The 18,693-nt window shown below is 44.8% G+C and overlaps 1 protein-coding gene across 3 annotated transcripts in view; it reads left to right on the top strand.

The window, feature by feature from the left end:
- Gfrl (Glial cell line-derived neurotrophic family receptor-like) overlaps positions 1–18,693 on the top strand; it is a 595,741-nt gene that overhangs the window by 555,454 nt on the left and 21,594 nt on the right. The gene's annotated exons all lie outside the window — the stretch shown is intronic.

The following is an 18,693-nucleotide window of genomic DNA, read 5'->3' as shown; positions in this document are numbered from 1 at the left end:
TCGTTAGATATATTGATACGAAGTTTACGGATTTAACCCGGGAGACGATACGTGTACAAATATTATTAGGTGCGTAGGTACATCTTTGTACTATATGAAGATCGTTCCTATAGTCGCATTCGTTTGTTAATTTATCGTGCACGATGCGATCGTGCCAACCTGTTCAGCCGAGCGCACTTTGCATTTCTATTTCGTTGGATATATTGATACGATGTTTACGGATTTAACCCGGGAGATCACTTGACGATGCGCGAACAAATTTTATCAGGTGCGTAGATACATCCTTGTACTACATGAAGATCGTTTTTATAGTCGCATTCGTTTGTTCATTTATTGTACACGATGCGATCGTGCCAACCGGTTCATGTTTGCGAACTTCGCGATTTGAGTGCTTTACTTTGACTTTAGAAATCCTTAGCGGAAGAATTTCGGACGATGCGCAAATAAAATTTCTTGACCGCGTAAATTTATCATTGAACTGTAACAAAACGTTTCCTGTATAGGTGCATTCGTTGGTTAATGTATAAAAACAACTTATCCCGGTCTAAGGCCTGGAAATCTAGAAAGACAAATGAAATGATCACTTATTAAGGCCACTCAAATGCGTTGCATTATTTGACTCTGTGCGCTGCTGCGTTCATAAACAATACTCGGTGGCATAAAATCGTGAATGCACATTCTGGAACTTCGTATAATATCCTCGTAGAATATCGAAGAATACGATCGCGACGGATCCCGCAAAAACAGCTTAACTCGTGTTAAAACGTTTTCGCAGCCGATGCCCGAATTTCGACTTTGTTGTGTACGGTTCCTTGATTTCAACAAGTTCACGACGTTGCCGGGTCGAGAGCCAAGGGCTTCATGGTAGAAGAAGCTCTCAGGGTTTATGGGCGCGAGCCACACCCAGCAGTTTTCGCGAAGGTATGCCGACTTTCAGCGGGCCGGAGCTTGGCTGGAGCCGAGCCGCGGCGACGAAATTGCCCGCGGAAATTTACGAGGCCGTCGTCGCGACGTTCGCCAATTTGACGAAGAAGGGAACGGCCCCTGCGACGAGACATACGTGGCCTACGTGGATCGTTTCGGAACTCGTCGCACGTCCCGCGACGATCGTTTTCGACGATCGACCGCGACGATACCGCGACTATGCCGCGACGACACCCGGACGACACCCGGACGAAGACCGGTGTCCTCCATTTCTTAGAGGTGTCTTCTCTAACGACCGCCTATAACCGGAGCGAACTAACCCGAGATCAATCAATTCGGCGGGTCCCTTGTCTTTCGGCGACAAACTTTCGGAACTGCGGGAGCCCGTTTTAAGTTCACGATTCGGAGGAATGCAACTTTAAACGCGAACAGAAAATACGTGGACATTAAATCGACGGTGAATTCTTCCTAATTTTCCTTCAACTTGTAAGCAAAATTGTACCATTCGTGAAGAGAAGATATGATTTTTCGAGCCTTGCACCTCGTTTTTATAGTTGTTGGCAATCGGCAACTATAAACATGAGCCGCGAGGCTCGAATAATCGTATCTTCCCTTCCCATACTGTTCACTTTACTGTGCACTTTTTTTACAAGCTGAAGGAAAATTAGGAAGAATTTACTGTATTCGTAATAGAGAATGAGCCCCAATCATTTACTCGTAATTAATTATTAACACCGCAGTACAGGCTATTTTCTACAGGGTGTCCCATAATTATGTCAACAGACGGAAAAGGATGATTCCTGAGGTGACTCGAAGCAACTTTTTCCTTAGCGAAAATGCAATCGGCGGCTCCGTTTACGAGTTATTAACGAAAAACACTGACCAATGAGCGGCGAGCTTGCACAGCGCCAGGCGACCGAGTCAACGGCGCCAGCGGTCGAGCGGTCGAATCCCAGCTCAGCTGGCGCGAGGCGGCCGAGCCAACGGCGCCAGCGGTCGAACGGTCGAATCTCAGCTCAGCTAGCGCGAGGCGGCCGAGCCAACGAACGGTGGAAGCTCAGTTCCACTGATTGGCTCGGCCGCTTAGCGCTAGGCGAGCTCGACTCTCATTGGTCACTGTTTTTCGTTAATAACTCGTAAACAAAGCCGCGGATTGCATTTTCGCTAATGAAAAAGTTACTTCATATGACCTCAGGAATCTCCCCTTTCTGGGTGTTATAATTTTCTAATCTTGGTATTTCCTTTATATTCCTAATATTGTCTCTCTCTCTCTATATATATATATATATATATATATATATATATTTTATTATCTGTTATTAACTATAAGATAGAGAGAGAGAATATAGGCATAGAGAGAATATATATATGGGATGATAACACCTTGGGATGCTCCAGATCTTGTTATTTTATTATCTGTTATTAACTATAAGATAGAGAGAGAGAATATAGGCATATATATATATATATATATATATATATATATATATATTCTCTCTCTCTATCTTATAGTTAATAACAGATAATAAAATAACAAGATCTGGAGCATCCCAAGGTGTTTCCCAGGGTCCAGAGGAAAGTTCCATTAGTCTGGGCCGAGTCTCGGTTCGTTCGCGAAACAATTTATTCCATCTAGATGTCAAAGAGCTAATTTCTCGTCGCGGCGACGTCGCCGTGACGACTTTGTGGTCGTCGCCGGTCGAGAAAAACCGCGGGAAACGACGGATTTAGGGAGGAAGAGGGGCGAGGGGGTTGTATTCTCCCGAGGGTAGCCGGTCCCGGCGAGAAATGACTCGCCCCTTTGAGCACGCCGACTGATCGAGCCACCCCCGATTAATTTCGCCGGAGGCCGCGTCCGGATTGCACGAAAGAAAAGCCGCGCGGAACAAACGAGCGGATCGGAGCCGAGCGGCGCCGGGCAGAGGAGAGTCGGGCGTGTTCTCGCGTATTTGAAAAACCACCCCCTTCGTTCTGCCCGTCCTCCTTCTCGCGCGATTCAACCGTAGCCGGCCGCTGGCGGCGATGGAAATTTAATTCGACGCCGGTAATATTTTCACTCACGGTTCAAATTCCGTTAGCTGACAGTGATAGCCGATACACGAATTGAAACTCGCGCGAACTGCATCGCGTTGATACAGGTGCGAAAACGTATCGACCGATTCCTATCCGAGAGGATAATGAACCCGACTTCGGGAAACTATCGGAACCCCGGATCATTGGACTTTGATGCTTCCGAAGTTTCTGATTAAAAGATTCCCGGGACGCCCGGGGACCCGGTTTCCCGCGCTTAAAAAACTCTCGGGGACTCTTGCACATTCTAGAGGATCTGTTTCTCTCTCTCGGGGAGATTCTTAAATTTTAGACTTCCTCGGAATTCTTCGGGAACTTTCGACACTCCGTAGAGGCAGCTTGACGCTGTTTCGGGTATCGCTTTTGAACAGGTTCGTTTTCTTGACGGCGGTTCTCGGAACTGAAAATAATTCACAGAACGTTAATAGCTATATTATTAATTAATATATTGTATGTACTGTATTATTAATTATATTAATTAATATAATGGCATCTTTTATTTGTTCGGCATATTAGTCTCTTTTTTTTTTAATTCTCGATGAATACAGAATTCAAATACAGAACGATTGCCTGGCTAGAAAACTGAGACGTTTTAATTAATATAATAAATAATAATAATAATAATAATAATAATAGTAATAATAATAGTAATAATAATAATTAATATAATGGCTTCTTTCTTTTGCTTGGCAAATAGTCTCTTTTTTAGTTCTCCATGAATACAGCATTAAAATGCAAAACGATTCTCTGGCTAGGAAACTGAGACGTTTTATTATACAGAAAAATAGTATTGCAGCTTTTGTGAATCAATACAAACTATTCTACTTTAGTTGCCACCAAATCTAGTGTTAAGACACAGAGCAATATTTCTGTTAGGAGATGATTTTCCTTGTGTCAGTTAACACATTCTCCGTTCGCATAAATCAGAGCATCGCAAAATAATGACTTCCTATAGAAAGCTATTGAATGAACGTTTCATGATGGGGTGCTAAATACAGTCAAATGAAAGTTCATAGCATATTAACAACCGGGACCACTTTCTAAAACAGTTCCACTGAAATTCTCAGAAATCATCTTTTCGTTTCCACCGATTCCAGTGTCGAGATGCAGAACAATTCTTTCGCCAGAATACCCGCGCGTCTTATTTATGCCAGATTCGACGAAGATCCCGAAAAAGCAGAAATACGTGAAACGAAATCGTGTCATACGGATTTGGAGAAGCGTTTGTCCAGCGAGAACGGCAAGATTTCGGATCGATTGCGCATATTAATTGGAATACGGCGGGAACGTTTACGAGCCGTGGAGGTTCCTGGCAGGCCCGTATCTCGACACAGTTTCGCGACGGAACGCGACGAGGCTACGAGCGATTCTTGAAAGAAGCGGGACTCGAGAGAAAGACCCCTTTCATTTTTTAAAACAGTCCAAAGGCACGCGCGCCCGCGCGCACACGCGCACACACGCGGCCCCGGCGTCTTCTTTAGGGTTTAAGAGCGAGACGCTCGAGTATGCGAAACGAGATGTTTTCCTTGAACGTTTCCTTAACACCAGGCTTGTTTCGGAAAAAATGAAGCTGCCTGCTCTCGCGAGCCAAAGGGAGAGACCGTGAGAGGGAGTCATTAATTTTAATCGACCGTCGCCTCGTCGCGAGGTTAAATCGCGTTTCAAAGCCGGCAAGATGTCCGCCCTTCTCTATGGATCGATCGTTTCTTTGTGCAGCTAGTTTCCGCGATACTTCTCGCGGAAGCTTCTGCGAAAGAGTCGTCGAGATATCTTGGAAATTAGGCCAGTCACGGAGGCTCGAAAACGGGCGTAACGAAGACGCTGTTTCGAAGACGGGTCTCGAAGACGCTGTTTTAACATTTCGAAAAATGAATCTCCTCGGTTAAAATGTCGCGTTCCTGTTCTCCAAGGTATTCGACGGATGGCGTAAATATTTTGCGAATTTACCTCCAGCCGTTCGAGCATGAATAATTCCGATAGCGCGGTGTATTTTTCGAAACGAACAACAGGATGGATTTTCGTAAGTAAACACAGCGGACTTTATGCATTTATGGCTAAAATGGATAGCTGGAATATAAAATTCTGAAGACATTGGAGGATTCAATAATACTGCGACGTTGTTTTCGAATTATACAAATTATTCAGAGAAACGGTTTCCTGTCATTTTATTTCTCTCCCTCTCTCTCTTTCTCTCTCTCTCTCTCTCTCTCTGTTTCTTACAATCGTCCAAACAAGTTTTTATCTTGCATAAAGATTCGTGCAATTAAGCAAGTCTTAATATTCAGTTCAGTTTAATATTAAGTCTCGCGATCTATACATCTTTGAGTGATGATCCACGCTTCAGTCTTTTCTCATGTTCTAAATTTTCTGCAACGTCTGCATGCTTTCATCCAATAAAATATCAACAAATTGCCGTTATTTCGAGGCTGCGCGGCGCTGGTCAAGGATCGGGAAGATCGATGAACCCTCGGACACAAATCCCGAGATTTCTTGCGACATGGAGAGCAGTGGTAGTCGGTTCTCGGATGGCGAGAAACGGGGCGGCCAGCGGGAAAAGGGCCGGCTTTCATTTTTAAAACAGTGGAACGGCTCGTCGTCGCCCGGAGAGCTTTACAGAATTTAAGAACGCACCGAAACAAGGCGGAAAACCCTTTAACACGTGGCCCGACTGCTGGCAGGGGTTTAAAGGGAAGCGGCTGCTGTTGCGCTGTTCCCCGGGCTTTCGTCGACGCGTGTTCCCAGCCCTCCCACGCGCGTCTTTTTGCTCGATCCCCTGCGATTCTCCTGGCGTCGTTGTCCGGCTAAAACCCGTTCCGGCAGATTCCACGGGATTAACATGCCGCGCGTCCGGAGTTTTCCTGCTGTTTAGCGATACCACGCTCTTCCTGCACACGCCACCCCCGCGGACACCCCACCCGCGGGCCGGATTTCGGAAAGATTCGAGCACGATTATGCAAACGTGGCTGTTGCACTCGGACGTTTCGCCGACTGCGATTCTCTGCAACGGAATTTCCGGCCGGAAGAATTCTGCGGTTCCCGGCGGCTGGGATCGCGATCCAGGCTCCCTGGATCCCGAGATCGCGCGATCTCTGCGCGAGATCCTCGGGAGGATCGAGGAAACTAGGCTGCGTCGCGGCGAGATCGTCCCAAATATAGAAGATTCTGAAATTTTTGGGAGTCGTCATCGAAGACCATCTGCTATTAACCTTTAGAGTGGCGAATTGCGATGCATCGTTACTGGCAACGTTCGAGTGAAGATTATTATTTTGTAATATCTTTTGCATATTCAAGAGTATACTCATCCTGAAGAAATGGCAACATTTTGCGTTATGACGAGTATACTCGTCGATGACAGTTAACTGGTTAAAATAGACCTTTCGATAATTGTGCTTCGATAATTCTGCATAAGAGAAGCTCAATAACCTTCTTTCAGATAATAATTTTAAGAAAAATTATCACACAATATAAATTCAAACAATTGATTGAGGCGTGAATGAAGTTGCTGTTGCTTCTAAAATTTTTTAAAGAAATTCCTATATATTAATCTTCGATCCTCAGAGAATTATTACAGAAAACTGTGAGTAGATAAAGTGGAGATTATGATCTCGTCATTTCTTTGCTTGATTATTTACTGATTTATACGGATTATGTAACAGTGAACCGTTCGGAAACTTCGATTACAATTGAACACAAATTTTTACAGTCCGGAGATGTAGTCCGGAGATGTCGAACAGCCTCTTCCGGTCCATCGATAGAAGGGAAATTTGAATTCTGTTGTTCCCGGGTCGAACGATAGCGGTCTCCGAGGCAAACGAAAACTCGGTCCCGCACAAAAATATCGCGGCTGGCGTAGCAGCAAGGCTCATTTGCATTGCGTGACAGGGCTGTTTTCCTCGACGGCGACCCTTTACGTGTTATAAAGTCGGCATGCGTTGCATGTCGTTATTCCCGGCCCTTCTTCTCCCCGTGCCGCCGCTGATATTTATTTCTCCGCGCGCGCCCCTTTTATCCGGGGCCCTTCTTCCATCGTTCTCCTCTTGTATCCCTCCTGCCCCCTCTCGCTCTTTCTCTTTCTCTCTCAGTCTCTCTCTCTCTCTCTCTCAATTTTTCCCTCTTTCTTTTTTCCTCTCCGCCAGCGTTCCGTTTTAACGACTAACGTCGAGTCTGCTCGACGTCGTTATTGATTAAGCGGGCACGTGAAGGCGCACCGGCGTCTTGCATGCCGGAATCTCTTTTTTTCTTTTTATCCGCGGAACTTTATTGGCCCACGCGACGCCGGGCCGACGCTCTACCCCACCCCCCGCGCAACCCTTCAACCAAGCCCGAGAAATATTTTCGAGACGTGCTTTACCCGCTCTCCCCGATCGTTGGTCACACGAGCGGCTGCTTCAATTACGAAACAGAGATCGCGAGATTTTGCCTTCGTGCGCTGCGTTTCTTTGTCTGTGCTGCGTGACGGACGGCGATTGCCCCGGCTCTCTGGCTTCTAAGGAGCAACGATGCCACGCGCGCCTTGGACGAATCGCACGAAGTCGGGGAATAAAGTCTTCGGAAATTTTTAGAAAATTTTGTCGGACTTAGAGAAGACTCCGATTAAGCGTTACGGTAGATTATTAGGGATCGCGGAGTTTAAGTTGGTCAGAAGCAGAACCGACTCTTAATCCTCGGTCGACGGACCATTTTCGCAACTGTACTATCGACGATCACATATTTTTAAAGATATTCCTTGCAGACTTATCAGTCGTCTTCTGTCGTTTCCAATGTAACAGAAATTTTATTTAATTTTATCGCCGACAATTGTCTCGCAAGGGTTGAGGAGCAACGAAGCCACGCCCACTTCGGATACTTTGCATGGACGGAGCAATTGTAGACCTTAATTACTTCGAAAGGGTAGAGGTTCCTTGTAATCATTGAAACTAGTTCTCGGAGTACATATATTTCAGGTCAATTGTACACAGAGATTACCTCGATAAACACTGCCGCGGCACCGTAAGAAGCGAGGGCAACGAAGCCACGCCTACTCGGAACGTTTTGCATAAATGTAGCAAACGTGGTCGTCGAAAGTTTCAAAATATACAGAAGATCATGTTCGATCTCGCAGAGATTTCCAAGTTCTCCAGACTCGAGATTAGTCATAGACATTTTTTTTTGGAGCACCGCTCTGACTCCCAGAACGCGACGAAGTCGCGCCTACTTCTTCACAATTTTAGCCGAAATACGCAGCGTTTAGAAACTTCTCGGAAATCAAAATAAACGCGATCTCCCGCAGCCGCCTCCGTCAAGATTTCGAGATCGGGAGACCTTCTTTTTCCGCCAAGTTCGCAAAATCGGGGATCTCCTTCCGCTGACATTGCCGCAGGTGGCAATCACGAGCGCCTGTTGCCCACGCCCTCGCGGTCTCGAACGTTCTCGGCAGAGTAATGTTCGCCGGTGATGTTCACGCTTCGGCAGACGCAGGCGGTGATTAGTGTCGTCATCGGTAGATCCGAGGGATCCGAGAGCACGCGTCGAATACTATTATGCCGTCATTATAAATTGACGTCGTCGTTTAGCAGGGTGCGGCAGCCTGACGCCGCGAGGATCATCTAAGACAGAGGGTGCCGGGGTGGCTGACAGGGAATCCGCGGTAGCAATCGTTCCTGATATACCGAGTGCAACAGTCCCCCGATGAAAGGGCTGCGCGGCACCGACGTTTCTCCCCGTCTCGAACGAGACGGAAGGGCCAACGGGATTTCTAATTGCAAGATGGATCCGTGTCGTCTGTCCTTCATTATGTCTCCCGATGGCTGCGCCGTCGTCCCAGACTTCGCTCGGCTCCCGTCGCTGCTCCCTGCCTTGCCCGAGTCCTTCTTTTCCCCGTGATTACAAAGCTTGCACCTGAATTATCGCTGTCCGTCATTTTTTCCTTTCTCCGCCGTCCGGTTGCCTTTCCCGCGGAGCCAGTAATTTGCTACTTTTTTACTTACCCTACTTTTCGCTAACTTTTCCGTGTCTCCCTTTCTTTGCTCGGCTCGCTTTAATTTCTCCGGCCGCGTTGCCGTGCCGCCTTTGGCCGTCGTTTGTCTTTACCCTAATCATCCCCGTTCCGTCGTTCCGATTTGTCTTTATCTCTTCCTGATTCTCTTTTGATCCACTTTAATTTCGCCCGTAGCATGTCCCCTCGGTTCTTTCGAATTCGTACGGTGTCCATCATTTTTCTTTGCCCCGTCGATCCCTCCTTTCTTACTTCGGCGATTTGTCTCGCTTTCTTCCCGATCCTCTTTCGATCCGCTTTAATTTCTACTGTGTAACTTTCTCGGCTCTCTCTCTCTCTCTCTCTCTCTCTCTCGGATTCCAGCTCCGCTCGTCATTTTTTCTGATTTGGGTCCGGCCTATCTCGGCCGATCTTCCCGGCGGCTATTTTTCTTCCCTTCGTCCTCGGACTTTTCTAGTTCGGCGCGCTACTTTCCGCCACTGCTCTCCCTTTCTTTCGCGATCCAATTTAATTCCTCGCCTATCGACCTTCCCCCCGTTTCTTCGGACTCCGCTCCAACTCCCGCCGCTCTTCGAAAGAGAACGACGCGCGGAGGCACGTCGACGTAACTATCCCGCCGCCAAGAAATCCAATTAGCCCACCATTAATAAGGGATTCGCCTGTCGAGGGATAATGGCAGCTGGCCGCCGAGTGAACTGCGGCCCCCGAATGCACCTGCACCATCTTCCACCTGCTCTCGTCCGCGTTCATGGCCGAACGAGAAGCAGCGAAGGTTCGCGGGCGAAACTTCAACCCCTTTACTACCCCAGTGGCCATCCATTGTTCCTTCTGGCAACCTTGTTCGCGTCAAAGGTCAACTAGAAATTTGAAAATCGCGATTCTCTTGGCTTCGAAAAATTCTCTAGCATCCCTCGAGGTTATATTAGCGTCCACGGACTTTTGCAAACGAAACTGCAAAACGGGTCGAAACACAGCTCGAATGGAAATTCTTCGGACACCGCAGGAACTCGTGTCAACCTTCCATTAGGCTATCGCATTGTACAGTCAGCGACAGTCTTGTATTTTTGGTACTTTCCTCGCTGGACACTGTTTGTGCGAGACGCTTCTAATGAAAGATTCATCCCGTTTTTCTCCGGCTTCATTTTTTCACGACCCTCACCGTCCCCTGTCACCCGGTATCGTTCTTTCCCGAATTTTTTCCTCCTCCTCCGACTTTCCCGTCGACTTTCCCGCCTCTCTCGCTGTCCGTATGGGAATATTGACCTTTTGCGGTATCTCGCGCTTTTTCCCAAACTCTTCGCGCCGTTCTCCTCGCTGCTATCTCCTGTTGTCTCCTCGTTAATCCGTTTCTCGTCGTTTTGCTCCGCTTTTTTGCCACCTCGCCGTTTGCCACGACTTTCTACCTTTCCTCGCGTTATTACCGTCCCTCATTTTCTACTTAAACTTGCCCGAAATATTTTTCTTCGGAAAATTAACTTTTCTCGCCGAGATTCGATTTTATAAGACTCTAGCTTCTTCCGCTCGCACGAATCTCCCGCTATTCCTGCATTAATCCTTGTCATTCTCAGCAATTCTACGTCCCCTCTGCACACAACTTTTCTTTCCCCAAACATTTGCTTTCCTCGGTGTAACTTTTCTCTTGAATCGGAATTTTTTCGCGACTCTCTGTCCTGGTTTCAAAATTTCCGTAACCGCGTACGATCTTTTGGAGAATCTAGGATAATATTTGGAGAATTTAGCGTGACGATTTTAACTTCAGCATTTTCAACCACTTGAAATAGGCGAAAACGGCAAAATTTTTCAATTCAATGCCACAGTTGACATCTTACTTTAAGTTATCGAACTCGTAAATTGTAAGAGGTCTTTCGATGATTATCATAACGTTTCTCTTCATCATTATATCGTAATAGAACATATTGAGGAGCAATTATAACACATTTTAATGGCCAAATATTCTACAAATTTTGGCTCGACACGTTACGAACGCCATCATCTTTAATATATGTACAGTAGCCCACAAAAGTGTTGGTATACCTTTTAAAACGTAATAAATTTTTCAAAACTGAAGCAAATGACTTGAATTTTGTTTTTTAACGATAGAGGACTTAGTCCACTAGACGATGGCTTAAAAGCTTTCTTTTCTAATTTTGCTATTACTAGGAATGAAAAGAAAAAATTGAAAACCCTTGTTTTTTAACTTTCTTTTATCTGAGCCTATAACGAAAATTTCAAAAATGCCTTTTGTAGATCTCGACAAGTTATATGCGTGCTGAAAATTTGATCGAAATCGGTTAACACAGAGTCGAGCTACAGACATCGAAGGATTTTAATTTGAAAGATTTTTTTGTTATTTTTTATTTTGAAAGATCTTTATTTTTGCGATTTCGATCAAATTTTCAACATGCATATAAGTTACCGAGATCTACGAAAGACGCTTTTTAAATTTTCGTTACGAACTCAGATATAATAAAAAAGTTAAAAAATGAGAGAATTTTATTTGTTTGTCACTCCAAGTAGTAGCAAAATTTAAAAGAAAAAGCATTTCAGTCATAAAAAGAATTCAAGTCATTTAATTCAGTTTTAAAATAATGATTGCGTTTTAAAAGGTGTACGGGTGTATACATATACATATATTATACATATACATATACATATACATATACGTATATAGGTTCTATCTATTTCGGAGCATCAAATACCGATCGTCAGAGTTGACAAATTCTTGTGCTAGATACAGTGGCCTAGAAAAGCTTCCGTACATCTTTTAAAATGCAATAATTATTTTAAAACTGAATTAAATGACTTGAATTGTATATATGTACTATACTATATATATATATAGTATAGTACATATATACAATTCAAGTATATATATATATATATATATATAGTATAGTACATATATACAATTCAAGTATATATATATATATATATATATATATATATATATATATATATATACAACTTATATATACATTACGACATTTATTTCCTGCCATTACTTCGAAAATTGCACGTCGACCGCTATTTTGGGGAATAGGCATCGCCGTACGTCGTGTCTCGAAAATTGGGGGATATAATTTTGGAACAACCGGTGTTCGTCAGTGACAGGATCACGAGAACCAACGCGGACCCTGAATACAGCTGCCTATCCATAACTGCCGCGGTTTGATTGGCATCCTTCTCCCAGAAATGTACGTATAAATAGGAGTCGTTCGCGGCGCGGAGCAGCTCACTCGCAGAGAACATCATTAGTTACCGTGGTACCGGATCGGGAATATTATTTGCCCGATGAAAGGAACGATTCGTCGGCTGGCATGAAACAGATCCACAACCCCCTCGCTTGTATCCCGCGAGCGCAGAAACCCCCGCGGATAACGAACAGCCGGGAATCGATTCAAACCATCCCTCTGGGCGTGTCATTATTTCGGGAACCGGTTGATTATTATTCAACGTGAGAGCCGCGAGCGAGCTCCAAGAATTAACGTAATCCGTGCGTTCATCGAGGAAAAATCCGGCAAAAATCGTATGTCCCGCGAACCGTTCCGCCTTTGCGATTTTTTAAATCAACTATCGATGCAACGAATCTCGCGCCCTTATTTTTTCTTTCGCTTGCTTATGTTTTTCCCTTGCCTGCCGCTCCGGTCTGCGCGATAACGTTGAAAATAATCAGGCGAGAGGACAGTGCCCGGGCTCAAAGGACAGTCAATTATAGCAATTCATCCGTTCGTCCGTCTTTCCGTTTACGTTTACAGCCTGTCTCTGCTTCGTGATTGCTCTGCCGCTGTTTTACAAACGCGATTGCCGAGAAATGAATGAATTTCTATTGCTGGCTGTTCATTGGTTTCGGGAGCTTCGAGAACATCTTCCCGATTGTACAATGTAACAAAGACATTACATCTTCGTAAATGCAGAAGGCAAAGTATTTCGTCATTGGAACTACCGAGCTGTTAACGAGACTAATGTATATTGTTTTATAACAATTATTTATTTAAATTTTGTGCGATTTCTGCGATAATGTGTGCTTGGATGAAAAAGTATAATATATACGTATATACGTAATATATATGTATATACATATAAATATTTAAATATTTCTTTTAGAAACATTTTTATAACGACAGGAACTGTAAAAGAAAAAATCAGGAACCAGTCATTTCGACTGGTTTTGTAATTCTAAAGTTAATACCAGAGATTGGATAAAACAACGAATGCGAACTGGAAAATCTTTTGTTAACGTTACGTAACAGACAATAGGAGATTTTTTCGCTCCAGGGCAGCAGGTTAGATCGACAAGGTGAATAATTAATTAAAAAATTTGAAAGTCCGGGTCGTTCCGCGCGGCGCGAGGCATTGTATGTTTGGTCTGCCTAAAATGAAAGTTTTAAGTGTCGTTTCAGCGGCGCATCAAGTTTGCATAAAGAATAAAAAGGGCGTTTATTGTGGCCCGTTTATAGTGCCCCGGGAGCACGGGCGATTCTCTAAATATCCTGGCCGCGGCAAACGCGGAATTATTTAAGGCGCCGCGGCTGATTTATGTTACGAATTTCGCAGCGGCGCGGCTCGCCGGCCAACTTCTTAATTATACAGATACAATTCAAGCGATCCGGCGGTGGAGGGGAGGGGGGTATCCTTGGCCGGCAGGGGCGGCGGAGAAGTTGAAAAGGCATAGCCGAGACAGCGCGAGGCGCGGCGCGACGCGACGAAATTCGCGGTCGGCACGGATATTCGATAATTAAGCCCCACGGCTCGACGCGAACGCGCTGGAAACTCGCCGGCACAATTAGCGCCGCCAGCCGATATGTAAAATGAATTATCGTCCTGGGCTTTGACCCGGGGTGCGGCGCGTGCTAGCATTATTACTCCGCGGCGTTCAATTCGATTACGCTTTTCTTTCGGCCACTTCGACGCGAGAACGTTCTCGGCTGAAAGACATTAATCACGCGAAATGCATGCATCGCGCGGACACACCACGGTATACCAGCTGCGAATTTGTTTATCAGATTCGCCGGGTTGCTTCGTATAATTTCAGATTGAATCTTCGAGCACGAAGATTCATGGTCGTTGCTTTATTTCGCGTTGCTACTTTACGTTTGATTAATGGCTTAAAATACGACTGAATGTTGATCTGATTAAATTAGTTCAATTAGTCGCGAATCATTTCCTGAGACGCGACCCCGCTTTCGTTGGTCTTTCTTGGCTAAACTGCCTTCGTTTCGAGCGATATATGTTTTAGTCGGTACTTCTTTTTTATGTTTACCTATTCGTTAAGAATCATTTGGCAGATTGAAAATAATCTTTTACTGGTACAGTAAATTTAACCGAATTTTCCTTCAGCAAACAGAAATGAACAATTTGGGAGAATCTCGTTTTTATAATTGTTGACAATCGGCAATTATAAAAATGAGCCGCGAGGCTTCAATAATCGTATCTTCGCTTCCCATGTTGTGCGTTTTTTGTTTACAAGCTGAAGAAAAATTAGGGAGAATTTATCGTATTTTCTCAGAGATCTTTTTATTCCTTTAAAACGATTTTACAATTCTTTTCGAGTACATGTTATTGTTTTTACTTACTCTAAGATACAATTATTTACACAAAGATATGAACCAACAATTACATAGCGACGCTATGAAAAGAACGAGGGTTCAACTTTCTCATTTTTAGCCTCTTTACGTACAAATTTGTTTGACACAATGCCGAGATTTTTCTGATTGACATGGGAACAAGTATGACACTCTGGACCACATCTACTATACTATTACGGCGACTTGTCCAAATCAAGTCGCTGTAATGTGAAACTGCCCTGTTGTGAGCAACTCCTTAAAGAAAAATAGAAGAGAGGGGTTGCCACGGAGGTATTTTATCAACGGACAATCGAAGAGTCGGGATCGGACCGTCGAGCGATCAACACCATCTAATTCAAAGATCTCTAACATAATTTAATTTAGTTGTATTATAGTTCGTGTTCTCTATTGTAAATAAAATGCCGCGACGCGTGAGAAGTGTAGTAATTCGTAACAATACTAATAAATATTAGGCTTATATTATACTAATAAAAAAATTCGGCTTATTATACTAATAACTATTATACTAATAAGTATTAGGCAACTTATGCATGTACAAGAGTGAGTCGTACAACTTGCACCCTAACATTTAATATTTCTATTTCGTTCTATAGCGAACGATTAATATTTCCTATTTTCATAATTCTATACACCAGCTAACGATCGAATATCAACGAATCCTTAATCTAACACACAATCTGCATCCTTTCTCAGCCACTTTCTGGAAATCACTATACCAGTTAATGGTGAGAAATTGTAACGCAAAGAAATCCAAAGCTAGCCGCTTCGAAGATACGTCTAATGTTAATCAATTTCTCCGCCCGTACCCGGAATAATTAACCTCTGGCAAGGGTCACGGGCGCGTCGGACCGGGAACCACCCCCAGGACGATTTTCCATTCCAGAGGAGGGGGGGGGGGAGAGGGGGTCGAAAGAATCGGCGAGGAACATTTTCTACCGGGTTCCTTCAGACTCGACTTAACGGCAGCGAATGTAACTCGCCCCCGCATCGATTACCATTCCCACCCCCTCCGGCCTTATTCCCGTCTCTGTTCTCCTCGGTGTCTCGTCGTTTCGGCTTCTTGTTCCCCGGAATTACCCTCGGCTCGTTGAATCTTTAATTTCCGGCGGAGAAGGGCGCCTCCGGCCGGAACGATTTTTGGCGATATTTTCGAGGACGGCGGGCCGCGGGGGTGGCTCGTGCGCCACGTGGCCCGACCAGAATCCGCGACGACGAAGAGGATGCGACGTTCCCCCGCCGCCGCCGTCGCCGCTCGCTCCGAGCCCCGAGGCATCGACGTCGGATTTTCAATGAAATTAAATTCCGCCCGTAAGGAAGGGAGGGGGAGGAGGGCTGGGAAACAAGCCGCCCGCGCCGCTCCCCGCGCACCGTTTCGAATAACTTTTCGCGAGCAGAGGGCCTCGGTAGTCCTTCGAATTACCGATGCACCGGGAATTCGTTTTTCGGCCGCCCTCATCGATCCGCCCACGCATCTGTCGCACCCGTCGCTCTCCTCCCAGGACTCCTACGGGCTCCCGTCGCATTCCTTTTTCGAATATTTTTCCACGGTTTCGTCTGTCTTCCTTCCACCACCACCCCTCTCTTTCCGCCCTTTCCTCTCTCGGTCCTGTGTATCCAGTGTCCGGCTATCGGATTTCCGGCAGAGAAAACGCGATACGCGCCGACCTTTCGCCTGCCGACAAATTGGAGGGCGGGAACTTCCGCGCTGATGGATGAACTTTTGAGTCACGTCGCACGGCTTCGAGGAATTTTGACGGGTATTTATGCGGTCCCCCGGACCCGGCGCACCCGCCCCCTGGGTGCCACGCTCTATCGGGAGCACCGCTGGCTCTGTAATTTTTTAGGAGACCCTTTCAGAAACGTCGTTCGAGGTGCTGGTGCAGTAAATTCTCCCTAGGAGGCTCGGAGCTCGGAATTGAAAACGGTAATCGGCGGACACTCGGATACGATTCTTCGAGCCTCGCGGCTCGTTTTTATAGTTGTCGACACCTTGTGAGAAAGAGCGAGAGAGAGAGAGGGAGAGAGAAGGGAGAGAGAACGAAATTCGGAGCAGTCGGCAAAAAAGGCAAATAATTCTGGAATAAAGACGATACCTTAACTGTTCTATTTCTAATTTTTTATATCCGATATTTTTTGTAATATATTGGATATTATAATAGATTGTTACAATTAAAATGAGACCAAACACGACATGCTTTAGCCCATGTTTATTCATTATACGGAGCAAGTTTATTTACTTATTATTTTATCTCATTGCTCAAATTGTAATTATAACAAAAAGAGCATTAGAAAAATATTAACACTAGATTTACGGAACCCGGTAAATAATGGGTCATTAACTTTTTAATTTACGATCATTCATATCCTGAAGATACATTGATAAATTATTTATTCAATTTATACGTTACTCCCGGCAAATGTTACAATAACACTTGTTAAAAATCTAAATAAATGTCTTATTGTTACTTTTATAATCTAATATAAAACAGCTGTTTCTTTGTGCTCCGTAAATCTAGTGTTAAATCAGAGTAAATTCTCGCTAGGATGCCAAATTTCGGGTTGCTGTGAATTTTTCTGGCTAGCGTGAAACTCCATCAATGTGATGGAGGACTTGAATGCAATTTTCAGAATAGAATGTTTTGATATCAGGACACTACAGAGATAAACCTTCGGATAGCTCCGACAATGGAGCTCCGTCTAGACGACAGAATTTCTTCGGCATTTCTCGGGACAACGGGCCGTCGACGACGCCGTGCCGGAGGTTTCGGTTTTTTCGGAAAGCAGAGTCCTCGCACGGTCGGGAAGCCGGCCTTTAATAAACGAGGAAGACGCTTGGCGCGAGCAAACAAGTTTCCGCGGGGTAATAAGCCGCGCGACGTTTTTCGAACGGCGAAGAAACGTAGCCGCTCTCGCGGCCCCGCGAGACAATGGGCCGCTGTTATTGTGAATTTAGCATAATTTCTGCTGCGATTGGTGGGAAGGGCTTTAAGCGGGAGGACGCCCGCGAGAAAAATTAGCACTTGTTATCTGGAACAAGCGCGGCGGAGCGGCGCGACGCGCGGCCACAATGCCGGAGAGCTCGCCGGGAACAAAGACCGGAAAAACTCGGGGGTCCTCCGAACAATATTAGAACGTGATTTAATTTTTGATTACGGAGGACGCATCCGTGTCCCCGGGTCATCATTCTTTCCCGCCCGCTTTTTCGCTTAATTAAGTCGTCGCGATTACGTTCCGGCGCGGATCCGCTCCTACGGCTCGGCGAATGGAACCGCGAGATGATTATTGTCGCGGCTCGAGAGTGTACGAGACACGGGTAATTCTGGAGCGTCGATAATAATGATGGCGCCAGCAATGCGGCAAATGTAGGATTGCGTTCTTTAGTATGCAATTATTAATGCATTTGCATCGTTTATGATAATTTGTCTGGAGTGAAACCGCTTCGTCGGGAAATGCGAATAGGTTGGTCGTTCGTCGCGGCGGAAAAGAAGAGAAACGATTTAGCAACGAGATAATTGCAAAGTAGCTTTCTGCAATAACCGCAGGAAATAATGCTGTATAAAACAATCGATGATACGCTTGTTCTTTCATTCTCCTTTGCGAGTCGATAGAAATTGCAAGAAAGGTTAGGCGGTGGTTTTATTCATTGAGTAGTAGTAATAAAAATAATATATATATATATAATATATAATAGCGAAGCATACAATGCAGTAAATATTGAATTTCGTGGTCGATACAGTGATTAGCATTCAGAGTATCGATACACAGACCCAGTGTATAAATATTGTTATTGGGCCATCCGATTGCTGGCAATTAATTGAAACGTTCGCATGTTTCATTAAAGTCTGTAGCTGTATTATTATTGCTTATTAGCTGATCACGAGGCGTACCTTAACCCGAAAACCTGTCACGGTCAAAATATCTAGTTTCTTATTTTGCAATTCTATAATTTTTATTGTCTAGATTTTAGAAATATGTGAAATCTATTTATAAAATCTAGATAAATGTGATCTCATTTTTATGAGCTAATGACACCAGTCACCGTTACTGTTCGGTAGCTTTGGCGTTAAAAAGAGTGTCGAAGCAATTGCTATATAACATTATAAATGATTCCGAGCATATTCGGTTATATTATTGACGAAA

This window comes from Megalopta genalis, chromosome 7 (assembly GCF_051020955.1).
Source record: "Megalopta genalis isolate 19385.01 chromosome 7, iyMegGena1_principal, whole genome shotgun sequence".
NCBI lineage: Eukaryota > Metazoa > Arthropoda > Insecta > Hymenoptera > Halictidae > Megalopta > Megalopta genalis.
This window is presented reverse-complemented; position numbering and strand designations above follow the sequence as displayed.